Source organism: Lissotriton vulgaris, chromosome 1_1, assembly GCF_964263255.1.
Source record: "Lissotriton vulgaris chromosome 1_1, aLisVul1.2, whole genome shotgun sequence".
Lineage (NCBI taxonomy): Eukaryota > Metazoa > Chordata > Amphibia > Caudata > Salamandridae > Lissotriton > Lissotriton vulgaris.
In genome coordinates, this window is record NC_141685.1 from 2,000,480,977 (window position 1) to 2,000,500,635 (window position 19,659).

The window sequence follows — 19,659 nt, forward strand, 5'->3', positions numbered from 1 at the left end:
AAGTGCTGGGTGATCCTTGAAATGGCTATGGCATTCGACTTCCAGAGCCCATTCGATGTTGAGCCATACCAAATCTGCTGATTGGATCAGAAGGCAAGAAGTGTTTCATCAACTTCTGATTCAGATTTACCACCATCTGCTACATCAAATACTATGCGTCCCTCGCTTCCGCTGCCTCCTTGTATTGAAGTCCTTTTGGCGCCCTATTCTCCAGCAAGCCCATTAGGAATACCCCGGAGATCTAGGTCTCCTCAACCTAGGCTATTGCAGATCAAGAGCAATTTCAAGACGTCACTCGCACCATTCTAGACAAGCCTGTTTGTCAAGGCATTCTTCCAAGCACAGATCCAGGCCCAGAACACGTTCCTATGCCAAGGCGACGTCTTCGGATACATTTGGTTACCAGCTCCCTCTGCTGGTTACAGGCTAATTGGATTCAGCTATGGAACCTTTCTTTACATTGGCTTCAGCAAAAACTGTGCCATCAAGGCCCTAAAAAAAGTACACACGACCTGAACAGGATCTGTTATTTCTGCGTTCAGACCCTCCACCTGATTCTGTGGTGGTCTTGGCAGCAAAGAAAGTCCACTCTAATAATTCATTACCCACAGAGCCATCAGACAAGATAGTAGGAACCTTGACACTGTGGGGTGCAAAGTATGTGATACAGCAGCTACAAACCTAAAATCGGCAAATTTTACTGCCCTCCTTATCAGATACGATCAGTCTTTATGGGTCTTCCTACAGGAACTTGTGAAGAACTTCCATGAGTTTGCAGAGAGGATGTATTGAAATTATGAATGAGGGCAAGGTGGTGCCTATCTAAGTACTCAGCACTGCTGACAATTATTCTTTATTGACAGCACATGGTTATTGCCATGGATTATCCTTAAACAGACATTCTTGACTTAGATTGACAACTCTCAAATAGTAGTCTCAACAGAAGTTTATCAGTCTACCCTTCTCTGGTACGACTTTATTTGGAATTCATACAAACTACGAAATAGCTCATATGAAAACAGAGATTGAGCCCCTAAAAGCTATTAGATTGAAGAAATGTAAGAGGCAGAAGAAGCATCCATACAGGCCTTATAAACATAGATTTTCTCCTCTGAGGGTTCATCCTCATCATTGGCCTCAAGGCCACCAACAACAAAGGCCTTTCTAAAAGCAGCAAAGGTGATAAATATAAAATGAATGGGTGGTCACCAAAGAGGTCAGGCAGGAAAACCTCCTGCAAGTCCAAAACAGTAAGCCTATGCTACACCCTCTTTGGTTACCCAGTCCATTAGGGGAAGTATATCCATATACCTGGAAGAGTGAAGATCTAGCACAAAAGACGCATGGGTACTGAATATTGTACTGAATAGTTACGGTCTCCAGATTCATCAATACTCTACTAGCTATTCAACCAAAAATAAATCCACCCAAAATCAGGGGATGCTGCAAACAGAAGTAAATATTCTTCTGCAAAAGCAAGGGTTGGAGACTGTATTTCTTTCCCCAACACGAAACGTAATTTATTCCTGTTACTTCTTGGTGAAAAAGAAAGGTCCAAAGAATGAATTCACGCCTATCCTACCTTTTGGTAGTCTCAAACCAATGGCAATGGAGGGAGAAATTCAGAATACTAGAATTGCACCTAATTTATCCTCCAATCCATCAACCATGTTCTATAGATCTTCAGAGTGTGTACTTTGATTTTCCAATAGCCAGAAAGCACCGCAAATTCTTGAGATTTGTGATCCGGAAAAACCACTACCAATCCACAGTACTCCCTTGTGACCTCAAATCAGCACCAAGACCTTTTTCAAAGTGCATGGCTGTGGTCTATGCACATCTTGGGAAACTCAAGATTCGGTCTATCCATATCAGACCTCAACGCACAAACGTACTTGTCAAAATTATTAAATAACTACCTTCACTCTCGGGCCACTTAGGCATACACGTCAATCATGAAAAATGTACTTAATCGCCAGTGCAGTTTCCATTATCTAGGAGAGATCATCAGAACCATCAAAGCAAAAGTGTATATTTCGAGGAGACCATTATGTCCTTATGTCTGAAAGTTTCCCATCTAATGGCGAGACCGGTCATCTTTACTGGGCTCATTGTCATTCTGCATCTTTCTAACACTGATCACCCGCCTCCACCTGAGACCATTACAAGAGTGTCTAGTAGTTCAGTGGAGCAAATATTCAGGCAATTGAGAAGACAAGGATTTAAGTGTAGTGACCTCCGATATAAGGAAACGTACATCTGCTGTGAGAGGTGCAAGCACCAAATCTCACAGGCTGCAATGGCAGGCCTGAAAGTCACAGTTTAAGTGGACTCCCCTGGGTGACAAAATACATGCTGCAGCCCAGGGAAGACCCTTGGTGGACCTATGCCCTGAGTACCTCCGTACTGTAAACTAGAGACTTAGCAGGGTACACCAGTAGCCAATTGGGAAGGTACCAAAGTGCTTACCACTGTCAAATTTAGAGAGAAAGAACAGTGACTGGGATCTGGATTAGCAGGATCTCAGTCAGACAAGTCATAAAACAGAATAACACTAGCAAAAAGTGGGGGTAACCATGAAAGCAGATCCTACTTTCCTACAATTGCCCTATTCTTTACAAAATGTTTGAGAATTAGATTAATAGTGGAGAATTATCTAGTTCCTAGGAATTTTTCCTAGTTTATATTATTAAGTTGATCTTTTTAAAAGCAAATTAAAGTAATTGCCTAAATAGCCTATTTTAAAGGCTGCAAAACGCTTTTAAAATATTAAGGGCCACATGTATCAATTTTGGAACTAGCGATTGCCTAATTGTGATTTTCTGCAAATCGCAGTTAGGTAATATCTATTTCTAATTTAGCTCTTCTTAGTGATTCGCAAATTGACCTACCTCATGAATATTAATGAGGGAGGTCACATTTTGCGTCCCATTGGCAATCGCTAAAATCACGGTGATGGTGGCCTGTTGGGATCAGTAGACCACCATGTCCGAGATTGCTTTTAAATGAAGCAATAACTTTTTCATTTTTTTAATGCAGCCTGTTTTCATTAAAGGAAAATGGGATGTTTTCAAATGAAAAAAAATGAAAAGTTTTCTTTTACTTTTTTAAGAGGAGGCAGTGGTCCCTGGGATGTCCAAGCATCACTTATTGGTTTGGTCTTTGATGGCTCCTGTCTCTTTAGAGACCAGGCGGATTCAGTGGTGGACTGTTTTATGTACAGCAGAGCTACACCAGGTCCTTGGGCCTTTCCATGGCCCTTTGCCACCCCCAATCTGCTTTTTTGCTTCTTTTAGAGCACCAAAGGGTTTACCAGCTGTGTCTATATAAGTCCAGCCACTGTGCCATGCACTCTTCTAAGCCTCTGACTGAGGACGTGGTATCCACAGACCCAGCGGGCTGGGCAGCCAGCATTCGGGTCAGTCCACACCCTGTCAGCGGCAGCCTCCAGGCCCTCGTAAAATCATAGAGATGGGTTTTGCCGATCGTCCGAAGTGGCTACTCCCTCCCCGACTATCCCCCCCCACTTTCTGGTGCCCAAAAATGATGCAGCGGAGGCTTTCGTTCTGTTCTGGACCTGTGCCCTCTCAATGTCTTCCTCGGGAAGAAGTTAAAAATGTTCACGTTAGCTCAGGCCCTGTTTGCCCTCGACTATGGAGAGACTAGATGGTAGCGTTGAACTTGCAGAACACATACTTTCATATCCCTATTGTTACTGCCCACATGCTGTTAACTGTCGTTCAGGGTGGTCTACAAGCAGTTTCAGTTTTTTATGCTTTCTTTTGGCCTCACCTGCGCCCCTCGGGTGTAGACCAAAGTGATGGGTGGTTGTTGCTGCTCATCTACGGAGATCAGGGGTGTCAATCTTCTATTAACTCGACGACTGGCAGTTGAAGGAGGGCTTGCACCAGTCTGTGGTCTCTCACCACAAGGTTACTGCCGACCTCCTTCACTCGCTGGGATTCACTATCAACGTGCCAAAGTTGCACTTGACTCCCTCTCAGATGCTCCATTTCATCTGAGCCGTTTTAGACACAGTGCAGTTTCTGGCCTATTCTCCCGAAAGGAGAGTCAGGATATTCAGGCTATGATGCATATGTTTCAACCTCTATCCTGGGATTCAGTAATACTGGCTCTGAGGCTGCTGGGCCTCATGGACTCCTGCATCCTGCTGGTGACACATGCCAGCTGGGATATGAGGGTCTGTAGTGGGACCTGAAGTTCAATGGGTGCAGCATCAGGGAAATCTCTCTGGCATGGTCCAGATCACGTAGGGAACTGCAAAAGTCCTGCAGTGGTGGCTGACTAACCACGATTGGATCAGCAACAGACCCCTCTCCCCTCCCCAACCAGTTTTGACAGTATTGACAGGTGCGTTACTCCTGGGATGGGGCAGCCATCTGGAAGAGGTGGAGATCAGAGGCACTTTGGTCTCCTGTTGGAGCTTTGGGTGATCAGATTTTCACTGAAAGCCTTTCTCCCTCTGTCAAGAGAAGGCTAGGGCAGGTGTTCACAGGCAACACCACCACTATTGTGGTACTGCAACAAATAGGGTGAGGTAGTGCTGGGAACCCTTTGTCAGGAGGCGCTCCGCGTTTTGTCTATGGACATGACTAAAATGTTCAGCATCTGGTGGGCTTTCTGAATGTCCGAGCATACAAACTCGGCTGCAGATGCCTAGTGGATCACAAATGGCTTTTACATCCGGAGGGGGTGCAGGGTTTCTTTCAGCAGTGGTGAGAGCCTTGGTTAGATCTGTTCTCCGCTTCCCAGAACTTGCAATGTCAGCAGGTCTGGGTGCTGGAATTTTCAAGGCAGCTCTCACTTGGCGATGCTTTTAGTCTCGAATGGATCTCAGGCCTCCTAGTCTTTTTCCGCCCATACCAATCTTTCCCAGATTTCTCACTAGAACCAGGAACAAGTCATCCTCGTGGCTCTGGATTGGGCACAGAGAGTTTGTTATCCAAGGTGTTGAGCATCGCCATTGATCCTCGGATTAGATTGGACTTTCGAGAGGATCTTCTGTTGTAGCAGCAAGGGAGGGTCCTCCACCCGAACTGGGCAACTCTTCGCCTTCTTGGATGGAGATTGAGCAGCCACAGTTGACTGCTTTCTACCTTCCACCTGACGTCTGTAATATTATCTTGGCAGCCAGGCATCCCTCCACCAAGATGGTATGCTCCTGCTGTTGGGAACATTTTTTGGCATTGTGTACAGAGAAACTGATTCCCTTTCTGCACCCCTTTCTCAAGTTTTCCTTTTCATCCTTTCTCTTTCCCAGCAGGGCTCTGATCTGGGCTCTATAAAGGGCTTTCTCTCTGCTATTTCTTCCTTCTTGCAGTTGCTTGACCAGCTGTTCCTTTTAAAATCCCCTACTGTAAATATGTTCTGGAAAGGTCTGCAACATCTGTCTCCACCGTCACCTTTCATAGTGCCCCAGTGGGACGTAAGCTCGCCTCACGTTTCTTATGTGCGCTCCTTTTGAGCCAAAGCACAATTATGCACTCAGGCTCCTTACCATCAAGCCAGCATTTCATGTAGCTAGAATATCTGCCCAAAGGGTCAGTGAACTTCAGGCTTTATAATCCAAGCTTCCCTACTTCAACATCCACGCAGACAAACTGGTACTTACTACGAGAGCTTCCTTTCTACCAAAAGTGGTCACTCCCTTTCACTTAGGCCAATCTATCACTCTGCCTACCTTTTATTCTCCGCCACATCTCTCTAAGGAAGCAGAGCGGGGTCACCGTCTGAACTGTAAAAGAACATGGTTGTTCTACCTTGACCCTATAGAAGAGTTGCCCATGGACGAACAACTCTTCTTGCAGTTTGACGGAGCAAACAAAGGATGGGCCGTTCAGAAGTGGACCATCTCCAAATGAATCATGCTCTGTCTCAAGATCTGCTATGCATTGGCTAAGTAGCAACTCCCTGAGAGTTTGCATGCTCACTCCACGAGAGCGAAAGCTGCAACTACAGCATTAGCACAGAGAGTTCTGGTCAGGCAGCAATGTGGACCTCTTGCACACGTTCACAAAGCACTACTGCCTGGGAACTCGGGTCCGTCGAGATGGGTATTTAGCCTGATCAGTCCTGCAGTACTTCCTTATATGAAATTGGTCCACACCCACCTCCAGGGAAATATTGTATGGGTATCTGTTCTAAGATAAAGAGTCTGCAGCTAGAAGTCTCTACCAGTTGAACAGGTTACTTAACTTCGGTAGTGCCTTAACTGGTTTAGACTATCTAGCCACAAATTCCGTACTGACCAACCCAACCTCCATGCTCTGCGAACAGGTCGCTAGGGACTGGGCTGTTACCCTTTCAGGACCCGAGTTGTCCTCACCAGTGACCAGTGTTCTCATGGCACCACGCTGCTGGCATGGAAAGTCGCAAGAAGAAACGCATTAGAGTGGCACTTATATAGGCACCACACATGCCACTTCTGGTGCGAATTATGCCATGTGGAGCCGAACAATGTCACCTAATGGCACAATGGGGTATTGGTAACGCAAAAAAATTCCGGATCCAGTCTGACGCCTGGGTATAATTCTAAGGTAAGGAATCTGCCTCACTACCAGATAAGGCATTACGGAAGTTAAGCAACTTTTTCCTTAGGACTACCTCAGTTTTGTTTATTAAACTCTAGAACAACCCTGGGTAGCTGTAGCTCGGAGCAGTCAGACTTACACAAAGGAAGAATTGTAAAGGATCTACACAGAATCAATAGAATTGAAGAAGAAATATATGAGCCTCTAAAGAAATCAGACATTATTTTTTTTTATTTTTTAAAAGTTATGAAAATTTAAACACCAAAAAGCAAAAGATCCACCTCAAGGTTCCAGAGGTATAGAATTTACAAGGTATAGTAAATGCAACCCTTTACTTAACCACGAACAAGCATTGCCAAATTGAACAGTTTTGAGAAACATTTCAGTAAAATTTGGGTAAGTATCAGTGCAGTTACATAGTGTTACTTTAAGCGACCAACTCAGTCAGGGAAAAATGCAAGGTCCACTGAAATTGGTACCTTTCCAGGAAAGCAGTTTTCAGTTGATATCCAGCGTCAGTGGCTCCTTACCGTCTAATTCTATGGAGTGACCCTGATGCAAGGGATATAGAAACCTGAAGATGCTTAGGGCTGCTGAGGAGACTGCACTCGACTGGTGTCCTTCTGGGGCTACCTTCCAGTCCATAGGCTTGGTCAGCCAATCCTGGCCTCATGGTTTGACACCCCTCGAAGATATCACGAAGTCCAGTCCTCCACTGGGCTATCGATCACTCGGTACTTCAGGTTAGCCTATTTTCTTCTTTTGGTGATAATTTGTCCTCTGGGTAACTTAGCTGCATTTCTACAACCCTCCCTGGTCCACCAGACGTGGGGCAACTTTTGAGAGTCGGTTCTTTGTTCCTTGGGCTACATGGCGGTGAGGAGGGCAGATTCTATAATCTGGGCTGCCAACATGCCCCCGCAGGCTTCTTCAGCTGTTATGGCCCTGTTCTGTGAACAGTTTGTCAGCCAACTGACCCTTCGAACCTCTTGCTACAGCTGAAACCAGGAGTCGATTTCTCCATGAGCAGGATACAGCTGGCACAGTCCCTTCTCTTTTACTAGCCACCAGGTACAGCAGGTGCAATCCACGCCATTGTAGCCTCTCTTCACCAAGTTTTTGGTGCACCATAGCAGTCCTTCTTCGGTTCTCTTCTCCAGTTCAACGAGGTCTGAGTTCTGGGTGCCAGGGGTGCTCTCTTTATGTTCTAAAAATGCCCCCAGGAGAGGTAGCGAAAAGTAGCCAATGGGCTACCAGGTTCCTTCCTGCCTGAGGACAACTTCCTGCCACCCACGCAGGCTTCTATTGTGTTCGCTCCTGGGAGTTATTTACAGATCTTACCCGGAGAGCAGAAAGCTGTCTCTGGGACAGACCCCGTGTTCAACAATGAGTGGGCACAGGAGGCTTAAGGCATGAAAGTGGCAACTTCGTATAAGTTGATCACAGCAGCAAGTTGCCCACCTTCTTTGCTCCCCCGCATCCCTCTAAGTAAGACGAGCATCTCCACAGACTGGACCCAAAAAGAGTGTTGTTCTACCTTGATCGCACAAAAGAGTTCCTGGTGGACGACCAACTCTTTGTAGGGTACATGGGAGTACAGAAGGGGAGGACAGTGCAGAAAAGGATCATTTCTTGCTGGGTCGTTCTCTGCATTAAGATCTGCTAAGCCCTGGCAAAGAAGCAGCCCCCTGAGGGATTAAGAGCCCCAACCACAAGGGGAAAGGCTGCGACTACGGCCTTGGCTCTGGGTGTCCCAATAAGACATCTGTCAAGCACTACCTGGGCATCATTGCACATGTTTGCAAAACACTACTGCCTGGATGGTCACGTCTGCAGGACTTTCTAGTTTAAGATTTTGGTCTGCAACCCACTGCCGGGATGGTATGGTTTGGGTATCTAATTTAAAGTTTAGGAATCTGCAGCTAGAAGTCTCTACCAGATGAACAAGTTACTTACCTTTGGTAATGCATTATCTGGTAGAGACTCTATCTAGTTGTAGATTCCTTACAGCCCGACCTACGCTTTGCGGACTGATTTTGTAGGACTAGGGTTACTCCTCCTTTCAGTGCCCTTGTATTGAACACAACTGTGTCAGTTACTTCGTGGCTGTGCGCTTCTAGCGTGGTAAAAACTAAATGTGCTGACGTCCTCGCGCCTATGTGGTGCCTTTATAGGTACCATGATGTCCTAACCGACACTGCGGTTAATGTCACGCAGAGCCGAATGGAGCCACCCAAAGGCACGCGCAAGGGGTATATGCTCAGCAAAGGTTTTGGGATCCAGCCTGACTCCTGGGAAATGCCATAAGGAATCTGCAGCTGGATAGAGTCTCTACCAGATTGTTCTTCACATCCCAGGCTAGTTTATTTAACTATGCTTTCCGGCCTTTCCCTGCATGAGGGCTGTCCAGTTACGAGGCTGCTTATTTGCGGAGTAAACTCTCTCTTTTTATGACTTTTTTCTTTTATATTCTGAACCATGGCAAAGGATAGTAGATTGAGTGATTTAAGTCCTGTATATTATTTCCATCATAATACACTGTTAAACTCCTTGAGCCAGCCAGCATTGGCCCATCACGTCAGTTTAAGTTTGAAGCGTTACTCATTACATTTTATGGCCCTCAACTGCTCATCTGCTCTTAATCTTGGCTACAGCAATAACGACAAGCATTTGCAATGCAATAGGTCTCGCATTTACGCAAGTTTGAGCTATTGACATTGCAAATGACAATGCCTTTTATTTTTGTTTTTGTTTTTAAAACATAAAAGGCATTGTCATTTACAATGCCAATAGCTTAAACTCGCATAAATGCAACACCTATTGCATTGCACATGCTTGTTTGTAGCTGCATTTGAAACGCACTTCAGTGTTTCCTTGGGGATGTTTACTTCGTTACTTTTCAAACATCACTAAAGATGTAAGCCGGAGACATTGCAAATGACAATGCCTTTTATTTTTGTTTTTAAAACATAAATAAAAGGCATTGTCCTTTACAATGCCAATAGCTTAAACTCACGTAAATGCGCTTTTCCATCCCGCACGTTAAGTGTCGCAGGCGAGGCCCAAGTTCGGCACCGGCATCATGAAACCCATCCTACTGCAAGGCCACGAGAGGTCGATCACCCAGATCAAATACAACCGAGAAGGCGACCTCCTCTTCACTGTTGCAAAAGATCCAATAGTGAATGCCTGGTATTCTGTGAATGGAGAGCTACTTGGCACCTACAATGGGCATACTGGAGCAGTCTGGTGTGTGGACTGTGACTGGGAAACCAGGCATGTCCTCACTGGCTCCGCTGAAAACTCCTGCAGACTCTTCGACTGTGAAACAGGGAAGCAGCTGGCACTGGTAAATTCCAATTCTGCAGTTTGAACCTGTGGGTTCGACTTTGGGGGAAACATCATAATGTTCTCCACAGATAAGCAGATGGGCTACCAGTGCTTTATCAACTTCTTTGACCTGCGGGATCCCAGTCAAATAGAGGACAATGAGCCATACATGAAGATATTCTGCAATGATTCCAAGATCACCAGAGTTGTGTGGGGCCCTCTTGGGGAGTGTGTCATCGCTGGGCATGAGAATGGGGGAACTGAACCAGTTCAGTGCTAAGTCTGGCGAGATTGTTGGCATCATTAAGGAGCATCACAAACAGATCAATGACATCCAGACCTCCCGCGACCAGACCATGTTTGTCACAGCCTCCAAGGACAGCACAGCACAGTTTTTTGATGCCAGAACTTTAGAACACTTAAAGACCTTCCGCACAGAGCGTCCAGTCAACTCTGCTGCCCTGTCACCAATCTATGACCATGTGATTTTGGGTGGTGGTCAAGAAGCCATGGATGTAACCACAACTTCCACCAGGTTTGGGAAGTTTGAGGCAAGATTTTTTCATTTGGTGTTTGAAGAGGAGTTTGGTAGAGTCAAGGGACATTTCGGGCCAATTAACAGTGCTGAATTTCCCCCGGATGGAAAGAGTTACAGCAGTGGCAGTGAAGACGGCTATGTTCGGATCCATAATTTTGACTCTCAGTACTTGGAGTTTGTGTTTGAAGTATGATGGCTCAATTTATGTATTTCTTATTTCTCTATTCCAAGCCTGACTTCTCACTGCGATATTATTACCTTATTTACCCTCCAAATTGTGAAATGAGCATTCTCTGTAATAAACTTGGGAGCAGGCGACTGCTAGTGAAGCTGTTGTTTGCACTGGAAACAAAACTGTACAGTAAACCCGATTTTCAGCTGTCCCACCAATGGAGAGAACTTTTATGAACCTAAAAATGTAATGTTTTTTCAGATGCCTTAATTGTCTTGTGGGGCGTCAGGCAACAGTTGTATCCACTGAGCATGGGAGGTAATGTGGAATTAACGAATCCCACTTAAATAAATAAAGTAAGAATTGGTTATCTGTTAGTGACCACATGTTGTTGTAAAGGAACGATGAGTTGTGATCTAAAAATCTACCAACAGGTTAATTGAATTGAAAGCCGACTGGAATCATTCCCAATTGATGTGTGTTTTGTTTGAACTCGACTGTGCTCACTGGCTGCAGCTGCCCCAAACTGACTATTGGTGTTGGCAAAGTCCAAATTCTTCACCTCAGTCACTGATATCTGGTCAGAGAGTTGAATTACATTTTAACATCGGATAAATGTGGCTGCAATAAAGACCATTAATATTTGTAATTCATAAATATCTAAAATATAAATCCATATTTCCTGTCTTCTGTTCCCAGGAACCAAGGCCTCGATGTCTTAGTTTAGCAGAAAAAATATTTTGTGCATCATTAGAGTTCTCTTTACGATTTGTTTACTTGAGAAACGTAATAATGTCACTACCTTTTTACTGCTGTAAATGATCTAGTTCCGATTGCTTTTAGAACATTTTTCAATTAAGAGCAGTTGGAAATGAGAAAAAAAAATTGATTAAATGCAACACCTATTGCATTGCACATGCTTGTTTGTAGCTGCATTTGAAACGCACTTAAGTGTTTCCTTGGGGATATTTACTTTGTTGCTTTTCAAACATCACTAAAGATGTAGGCCGGAGATGCGCGTTAGCCTTCACAGCGCTTAACATGGCCAAGAGACTTTAGCTGTGAGCTTTTCAATTTTTCGGTAAAAATCAGCAGTGTATTTAAAAACTTCTGTAAATACCCGCATGTCTAACATGCCTTTGCTTATTGCAGTGTGCTGTCACACACTTAATATTCAGCTTTATATTACTTTGTGAACACACTTAAAGGTTTTCTATAGCTGCATTTGAAACACGGTACAGTATTTGCCGGGAATGGTTACTTATCTCCCAAACTTTCTGCACCTTTCAAACGACATTAAAGGCTTAGGACAGGGTTCACCCTAGCCTTCACAATGCTTATCATTGCCAAAAAATATTATGTTGTTATTTTTTGGTTAAAATAGAGTTTTATGAAGATCTTTATCCATATTGAGCCAAGTGGGGGTGTTTTTGTTCCCTAGGTATCAAACATGTAGGTATAAGAAACATTAACTCAAACGGCAACCCAAGTCTTTTTTTGCAAGGGCATTAAACATATGGGCACAAAGGAAATTCCACGCTGCTCATGTAACATCAGAGTGGCTCTCGGAAGGGGATGTAAAGATCGTAAAACTCTTTCATCTCCACTCACACCTGGGGCCTCCACAATGGGGAGGTTTCCAGTATGGCATAGAAGACGCCATAAAATAACCTTCAAGCTCAATACAGATACCCCATAAATCATAGGCTTATCTACAGGAAAGGCATAACTGGGAAACTTGAGGAGAGTGAAGGAGTGAGGATCTGGGAGAAGATGCCCAGTTTTATTGGGATTAAAAATTACCTAAAAAGGCTGACCTGTATTTGACGATTTAACTGCTGCTGTTCACAAATGGCCCTTGCAGACAGTGTTTGTCCACGAGAGGCCCTAGAGACCGGAGCTCTTGGTACACAAGCGGCCATCACAGCAGCGTATTGTGCACACAACGCATTCTATCCAGCTGGATGCGGAGCTTCCAGTAGTCCTCGCGGCTCAGGTGTTTCTGGGAGGCCTAAGAGCCTGTGAATGTGCTTGCGAGGCCTCCTGCCTGTGTCTGCTCACAGACGTTCCCTCAGACGCTTTAAAATTCCCGCTAGTTTGAGCTGTGCAAGGAGAGTAGAGTAAGCACGGCCCAGCCAGGACTTTATTTAACCTAAAGGAGAAAATATAAATAAATAAAGTGAGCGCGGTGCCCCTAGAAGTGTGGCTCACTGGATAGAGGAGGCAGACCTGGAAGCAGAGGTCAGCCCGGGACCAGGGTTCAATTCCCCGCCTCGGCGGGTCTTGGGCTCAAAATTCCACAGACTCGACCATTCTCGCTCCGGTGCCTACTCGATTCACGGGTTCACACTCTGCGACTCTGGGTAATAGCTTGCTTAATCTCCACAACGGCCCCTCGCGGTAGGATGCTTGGCTTTCACCTTGTGGATACCCTGCCGGGGTTATCTCACAGGGGAATACCAGGACGGTTTCCCTAAGCAAGCGCTTAGATACCGGGTCGGTGATTTGCGCTATATAAATACATGTACATTTACATTTACTAGCGAGTGCCGCGTTCATTAAAGTAATAAGAAACGTAAAGCACATAGCGCTGCAGCCGCTATGGTCCCCATCAGTGTCTATTTTAAAAAGAGTGCTCGCCCACCAGATAAGCCCACCATGTAACGCCGCAAGTAAAAGATCGAGTCCAGATGGGCGGTCGCAGAAGGAGACGGGGCGGTAACAAAAAAACCTAATTTGCAACGGGGAGCCAGCGTTTTGCGTAAACGGTGACACCAGCCAATAGGAATGATAGGCGGGGCTTCAAGTCCCCTTCTGAATTCTACTCGATTCCAAAAAGCCCTGCAGGTCTGTCAGGGGTTAAATTACCAATTTGCTGAGGTATGTTAATAGTGTAAAAAGATTCAGATGTATTTTTTGTTTTTCTTTTCGGGGACCCGAATGTTTTAAGGTGGGATGCAGACAAAATAATGCCGCTTTTGGTCAATGTCACGGTATCGATGAGACTGTACTTTATTTTGGTAGACACTTGCAGACTGTAAGCGGATTTCATCGTTTTACAGCACAGGGCGTACCGTAAATGGTTGTGCCAAAAAATGTCCATGTTTATTTATTTATTTATTTATTTATTTTTAACCTTTATTACAAGAAAAGTAATACAGTTACAGACCTACAACCACAGAGGCCGGCCAGTAGCAATAAATACCAAATTTGCAATGTTACACAGCTCATCAGCCGACAACCAGTGGGTCCGGCAGTGATACCGCAAGGCAATGTAGAGATCTTGTGGTGATAGAAGGATGAATGAAAGGTTTCACATTTTATATTTTATAAAACAAACACACAAACAAAAATTCCCAGGCAATAGACTATACAGTGAGTGGCTGTCCCAGGCAGCAGGGGGAGCGACCCAGCTAAGGGAGCTGATTTGATGAAGGATGGAGGATCTCGGGGAGGAAAGGGGGCCAAGAGTAGGCAAGCAAGTCGTATACAATAGGATGTAGATGCCATGGAATGCACGGTCACGGGGACAGAGGAATGTCACACTTCTACAAAAGGGGGGGGTGCAAATCTCTCCACGTTACCAATTCCATTGGCCCCATATCCTCCCCCACTTCTTGGGCCTGCCACGGGCGATATACACAATTGTTTCTCTGAACATGCACCAGTCCATGTTATTTTTCTATGTCGAGACTAGAGGTGCCCTTTGAGACCCCCACAGTTGGGCTATGTCCCTTTTCGCTATCATGTTGCCGAGGGTGGCCCATTGAGTCTGAGCAATGCTGTAGTCATTCGGCTCCCAGATGTTCAACAAACAGCGTCTGGCCTCTGGCAATAATGAAACACCCGTCACCTCTTCCATAACAGCATGCACACGGTTCCAGAATATCACAACATCCGGACATTCCCATAAGATATGAAGAAAGTTAGCAAGCATACCGCAGCCGCGCCTACACAACCCATCCACAGAATAATCCATACACATCAGGCTTGGACCCGTGACATAGACACGTTGTAAAATCTTCAGTTGCACCAGCTGGAGACGCGCCGGAATCGCGACCTCCTTGGGGGAAGATATCGCGACCTGTCAGTCTTCATCATCCAACTCCAGTCCATCGCCGGTCCAAGCCCCATGAAGCTGTACAAGGAGATCCGAGCGGTCATCAGTAAGTTTTTAGGTTTCGACTGGGGAACCGAGCGCAAGCTCCGCCCCCAGAGAAATCTCTAGTGTTCAGTAGGGACTCTTGGAATACACCCTCTGTCCCATTGGCTAGCTCCATAAATGGAGGCTAGCCATTGGAACAGAGAGGCGTCAGTCATGGCCGGACCACATTCGGGGGCGTTCCCGAGAATTTTTGGCTTTTGGCTACGTCAGCCAAAAGCCGGGAACGCCCCCGAATCTGTTCCGGCATTGCCGGCACCCGCCTTCCTGCTCCGGCCGTCTTCTGCGTCTCTCCTCCCCCTTTCCCGCCCCCTCCCGCTTGTTTCCTGATGCTGGCCTCCCCCTTTCGCCGTCGCCGTGCGAAGAGCTGCTTCAGGAGCGGAGTGGAAGCAATGTTTTGTTTGTGAGTAAGCTGGACTGCACAGGCACCGCGACGGCTCTCTCCACAGGAACTCGGCCGTAATCCGAGGCCTGAGCACCGAACATGGGAACGTGCAGGTCCGATGCACGCAGAATGGCAACAGCTGAGTGACGGTGAAAGGCTAAAACGGCACAGCCTCGCCCCGGCGGGCTCTGGAGCACTAAAATAGATGCTCCCCGCCCCCCCTCCCGCTTCCGTGTCTTTCCCGATAAAAATACTGTTGCAGAGAAGCCTTCCCGACCCCCCCCCCCCAAACGGAGGAAGCCTTCCCGACCCCCTCCCGCTGTCCGTTCCCGCCCTCCCCCTCCCCCCCTGTCCGTGTGCTTCATGATTACCGTGGGCGGGGTTGCCGAAATGGCCGCTGCTGGTTCTGTAATGTCACAAGACTGAGCAGCCAGATCGCTTAGATATCCGTCTCTGCGTGCTCCTGCCTTCTTCACTGCGCAAAACCATGGACACTGCCTCGAGCCATGCGCCCTTGTGAGGTGACAATGCTTATTTATCTGTCTCCGGGGGCTATTCTGAGAAATCTGTAGTCAGGGCCTGTGGTGAAGGGCATGAAGCTGCACTAGAAACGACCTTTAAGTCCCTGAAACCGGATATAAGCTGGAATGCTCCTTCGGTCACAAAACGGCGTGTCAAGGTTTCAGATGAGCGTGAAAAGACAAACCAAGACAGATATCTGTGTCTGAAATCTGAGCATGTGACTAAGCATATTCTACCATAGCAGACAGTCTAGGAATAGAATCAGTTTAAACATAGAGCACGTGAACTATTTCCACTGAGCGCCCCATTCAGGAACACTGGCTAGCGCAACCGGGATACACAGATAGTTATTAAGGCGCTACGATGCAATTCTAATTGCAGACTGTGCGCTGTGAAAGTGGCAGTTAACAAAAAATACATGAATAATCAGCCTTAGTCTTAAAGAGGAAGTTTAGGGGTACACTTAAGTGGCCCGGATTCCTTTGGGCGAATAGGTGGGCATTATTGGGAAGCGCGGGGTTTGAGGTGCGAAAGTTATTGTTGCGTCAGTTCCCTGGGGATGGAAGCCGGTCTGCAGGGGGAGCTCGTATACTTATCGCTGCTATTTTCTGCCCCTCAGGCCCCTGCTGCCGCCTCTCTCTCCCAGGCTCCGCCGTGACTGCACGACCCCCTCCAATGGTTCGACAACACAATGAGCTCCACCAGGTGAGATTCATCAGACCGCAACAACGGTGCTGCTGCCGTAGGGCGATGCTTTCTCTGTAGGCTAGACGCGGACATCCCCGAGCTGGAACGCGGATTTCTGCTTTGTATGTAGCATCTACTGGGAGTGCGCCCAAATGTGCCTGAGCACAAGTCAGCGAGTTGGAGACCCTATGGAACGAGAAAGTAATTGCTAACCCAGCGCTGCACTCAGTGCTTCCGGGCACTTGGACACCAACTCCGCTGCAGCAGGTGAGTAGCGCTGAGAGGCGGCCTGAGCGGATAGCGCTCACGTTTCCCTTCCAACTGCTAACGCTGCCTCCAGTCACTGTCCTGTCTGTGCGGGCCCTGCTTTCTGTCCTCGCACACATGTATGCTGTGTGTTTACTTTGTACAGCGCCGACCGCCCTTGCGTTTGCATTCTCTCTCTAGGCGCCCTCTCTTGTGGCTCTGGGACGCCCTCCACTGCAGAGGTGCGGTCGCTGAGCTGCAGGGAGGGTGATCCGTTTCTCTACAGCGATCCAGAGACTCGTCTTGTGCTTTTTATGTCTGTCTGGAGGTCGCTATACAGTCTTTAGAAGAACTCATGTCACAACACGCGACACAACACACAGAAAGAGTGCTTGGGTCGGTGCTCGGGGGCGCCGCAGCCCCTTCAGGCCCGGCTCTATACAGAAAATGTGCATGGGTCGGTGCGGGGGTATCCCGCATTCCCTTCAGGCCCGGCTCCCAGAGCTGCCACACGTTTTTGTATCAGCCCACGGTTTTACAATGATCACTTACAGGTTCCTGGGAGAACAAGCAGCGTGCTATTGAGCCACACCACATGGAGTCCAGTTTTTGTGCACACACTGGTGCAACCCCTCCCAGCAAGATCACGCCTGTCTTCGAGGCGCCTCAGTTTCACCTCAAGCCCCGGGCGGGGATTCTGAGGGTGGGGTCTGTTTTATAATTGCCCGGGCGGCTACAGTACTGGGCAGTAACATTTTAACAGTCCCTTCTCCAAATACAATATATTTGCTGACAAATTTAAGTCTTTCCATTCACCCTCTGCTTAGCTCTTCCCTCCAGCACAAGTCTCCAGTCTCTCCACCTCTCCCCCACCCGCTCGCGCCCTCTTTCAATCCCCCTTTCCTAACCCCAGGGGCGCAACACCCATTGGACTCACTGGGCTTCAGCCACCCCCCCCCCCCCCCGCCCCCTCAATTACTCACTTCACGTAACTGACTTATCTCATTTTTTATCTGTTTCGTTTTTAATTCTCCCAAACTCCTTACACCTTGTTTTCCCACCCTCATCTTATTCGTTCTCTCTCCAAAACTCCCCTGCTCACTCCCTTCCCATCCACGGTGATTCTCTTGCCATTTAGCAATCTGAGGTTGTCTCTGAACCTCGGGGCGTCTCAGTACTGGCCACGAGGCACCGTGACCTATTGTACCCGAGTGTACCATTGTGCAGCATGTTGCAAATCATGAAAAATACAATGTGTACTTCGCCACCTCAGCAGTTTGTTTTAAAGCGGCTGTCCGTGTGACTTTCACATGTAATACTTTTTTTTTATTCCCTACTTCTTCATACAATTGCTTACTTTTAGGAAGTGAAAGTTACAGTCTAACACATAATAAAACTGAATACATCTGAGTGTGCAATATGCAGAAAATGTGCTTCATTTAATCCGATTTCAAACTGGGATTAATACAAGGAAATTCGCTTTCTGTGCATGTATGGGGTACTCACGAAGGTAAACTTCACTGTGAATAAATCTACATTTGAGTAGTCACGATTTAAGAGTGTAAAACTACTCCAGACTATAGACTTACACGTATGCACGCCCTGAATTCAGGGGGTGGAGCCTAATTTACAAGTGATTACAAGTGTAAAGTAACTACTAGTAACTTGTGGCAGAGATCTTCCTTTGGCAAACTATAGGGACAACTTAAAGTGTGATTTATGCTTTCAAAATTGAAAAATAAAATCAAAGTAAAATGTTAATGGCAAATAATTTTTTATATGTAGTTTCAATGTAGACCAATATAAAAAATGTGACAGCAATACTAACTTCACTTGCAATTAAAAAATTGAATTATTAATTTCAATATATTAAATTAAAACATAATAATAAATATAAACTAATAGAACACATATTCCCAAAGTAAAATAATTAAATATTCGTGATATGTATTAAAAATTATGTAAACTACCACATGCAACAAATGAACAAAATGTAGTGCTGTTGACAGGGGCTCTCGTTTCTGATGAATGCTTCCCGTTTGTTTTGTTACATATGACATTTTCTCTAAGCTGGGCACTGGTGTCCCATTGCTGTGCGTCGGATTCCACGTACTCTCCTTTTGGGGGTTTCGGACTCCGGTTCCGGCCATGAGTCTGTGTACGCCTTTCTCCTGTCCTGGGGTTATTTTTCCCGCTCTGCGGGTATTGGTTTCCCCTTTGTTCCTGCATACTTCTGTGCACTATGCATGCCTGTGAGTGAGCTGGAAGATAGCCTAGTGTACTCGTTCCTGTGGCTGGGGTTGCCGGTTCGTGTCTCGGCTTCGCCGCTCTACTTCCTGAGCTTTTGGTCTACTCCTCTCCTTATTTTTAGGGGTTTGGCTTTCTGCATATTTCAGGTCTGGCGCACGCCTGCTGATCTTTCTGTATCCTGGTACGGTCAGTTGTGCTTTTTGTGCGTTGCTCTTCTACTTTATTTATTTGTTTCTTTAATGCATTCTTATAATGCGCGGAAGTTACTCGAAGATGTCAGTCCGTGTGCCGTCCCCCCTCCCGCTGTCCGTGTGCCTTCCCCCCCCTTCCCGCTGTCCGTGTGCCTTCCCCCCCTTCCCGCTGTCCGTGTGCCTTCCCCCCCTTCCCGCTGTCCGTGTGCCTTCCCCCCCCTTGCCGCTGTCCGTGTGCCTTCCCCCCCTTCCCGCTGTCCGTGTGCCTTCCCCCCCTTCCCGCTGTCCGTGTGCCTTCCCCCCCCTTCCCGCTGTCCGTGTGCCTTCCCCCCTTCCCGCTGTCCATGTGCCTTCCCCCCCTTCCCGCTGTCCGTGTGCCTTCCCCCCTTCCCGCTGTCCGTGTGCCTCCCCCCCCCCCCTTCCCGCTGTCCGTGTGCCTTCCCCGCTGTCCGTGTGCCGTCCCCCCCTCCCGCTGTCCGTGTGCCGCCCCCCCCTCCCGCTGTCCGTGTGCCCGTTGCTGTGGTGAGCTGTGCGTTTCCTTCAGCTTTTGGGGCGACTGTGGTTTTCTGGCATAATCATTACTTTGGAAGACGTGAGGAAAGTTTTTGTGAAATCTCTCTGCGTG

At 46.9% G+C, this 19,659-nt stretch overlaps 1 protein-coding gene and 1 pseudogene across 11 annotated transcripts in view; both read left to right on the top strand.

Moving 5' to 3' along the window:
* Nucleotides 1-19,659, top strand: part of UPF2 (UPF2 regulator of nonsense mediated mRNA decay) — a 1,606,401-nt gene that overhangs the window by 821,352 nt on the left and 765,390 nt on the right. The gene's annotated exons all lie outside the window — the stretch shown is intronic.
* LOC147751522 (eukaryotic translation initiation factor 3 subunit I pseudogene) lies at nucleotides 9,583-10,684 on the top strand (annotated as a pseudogene).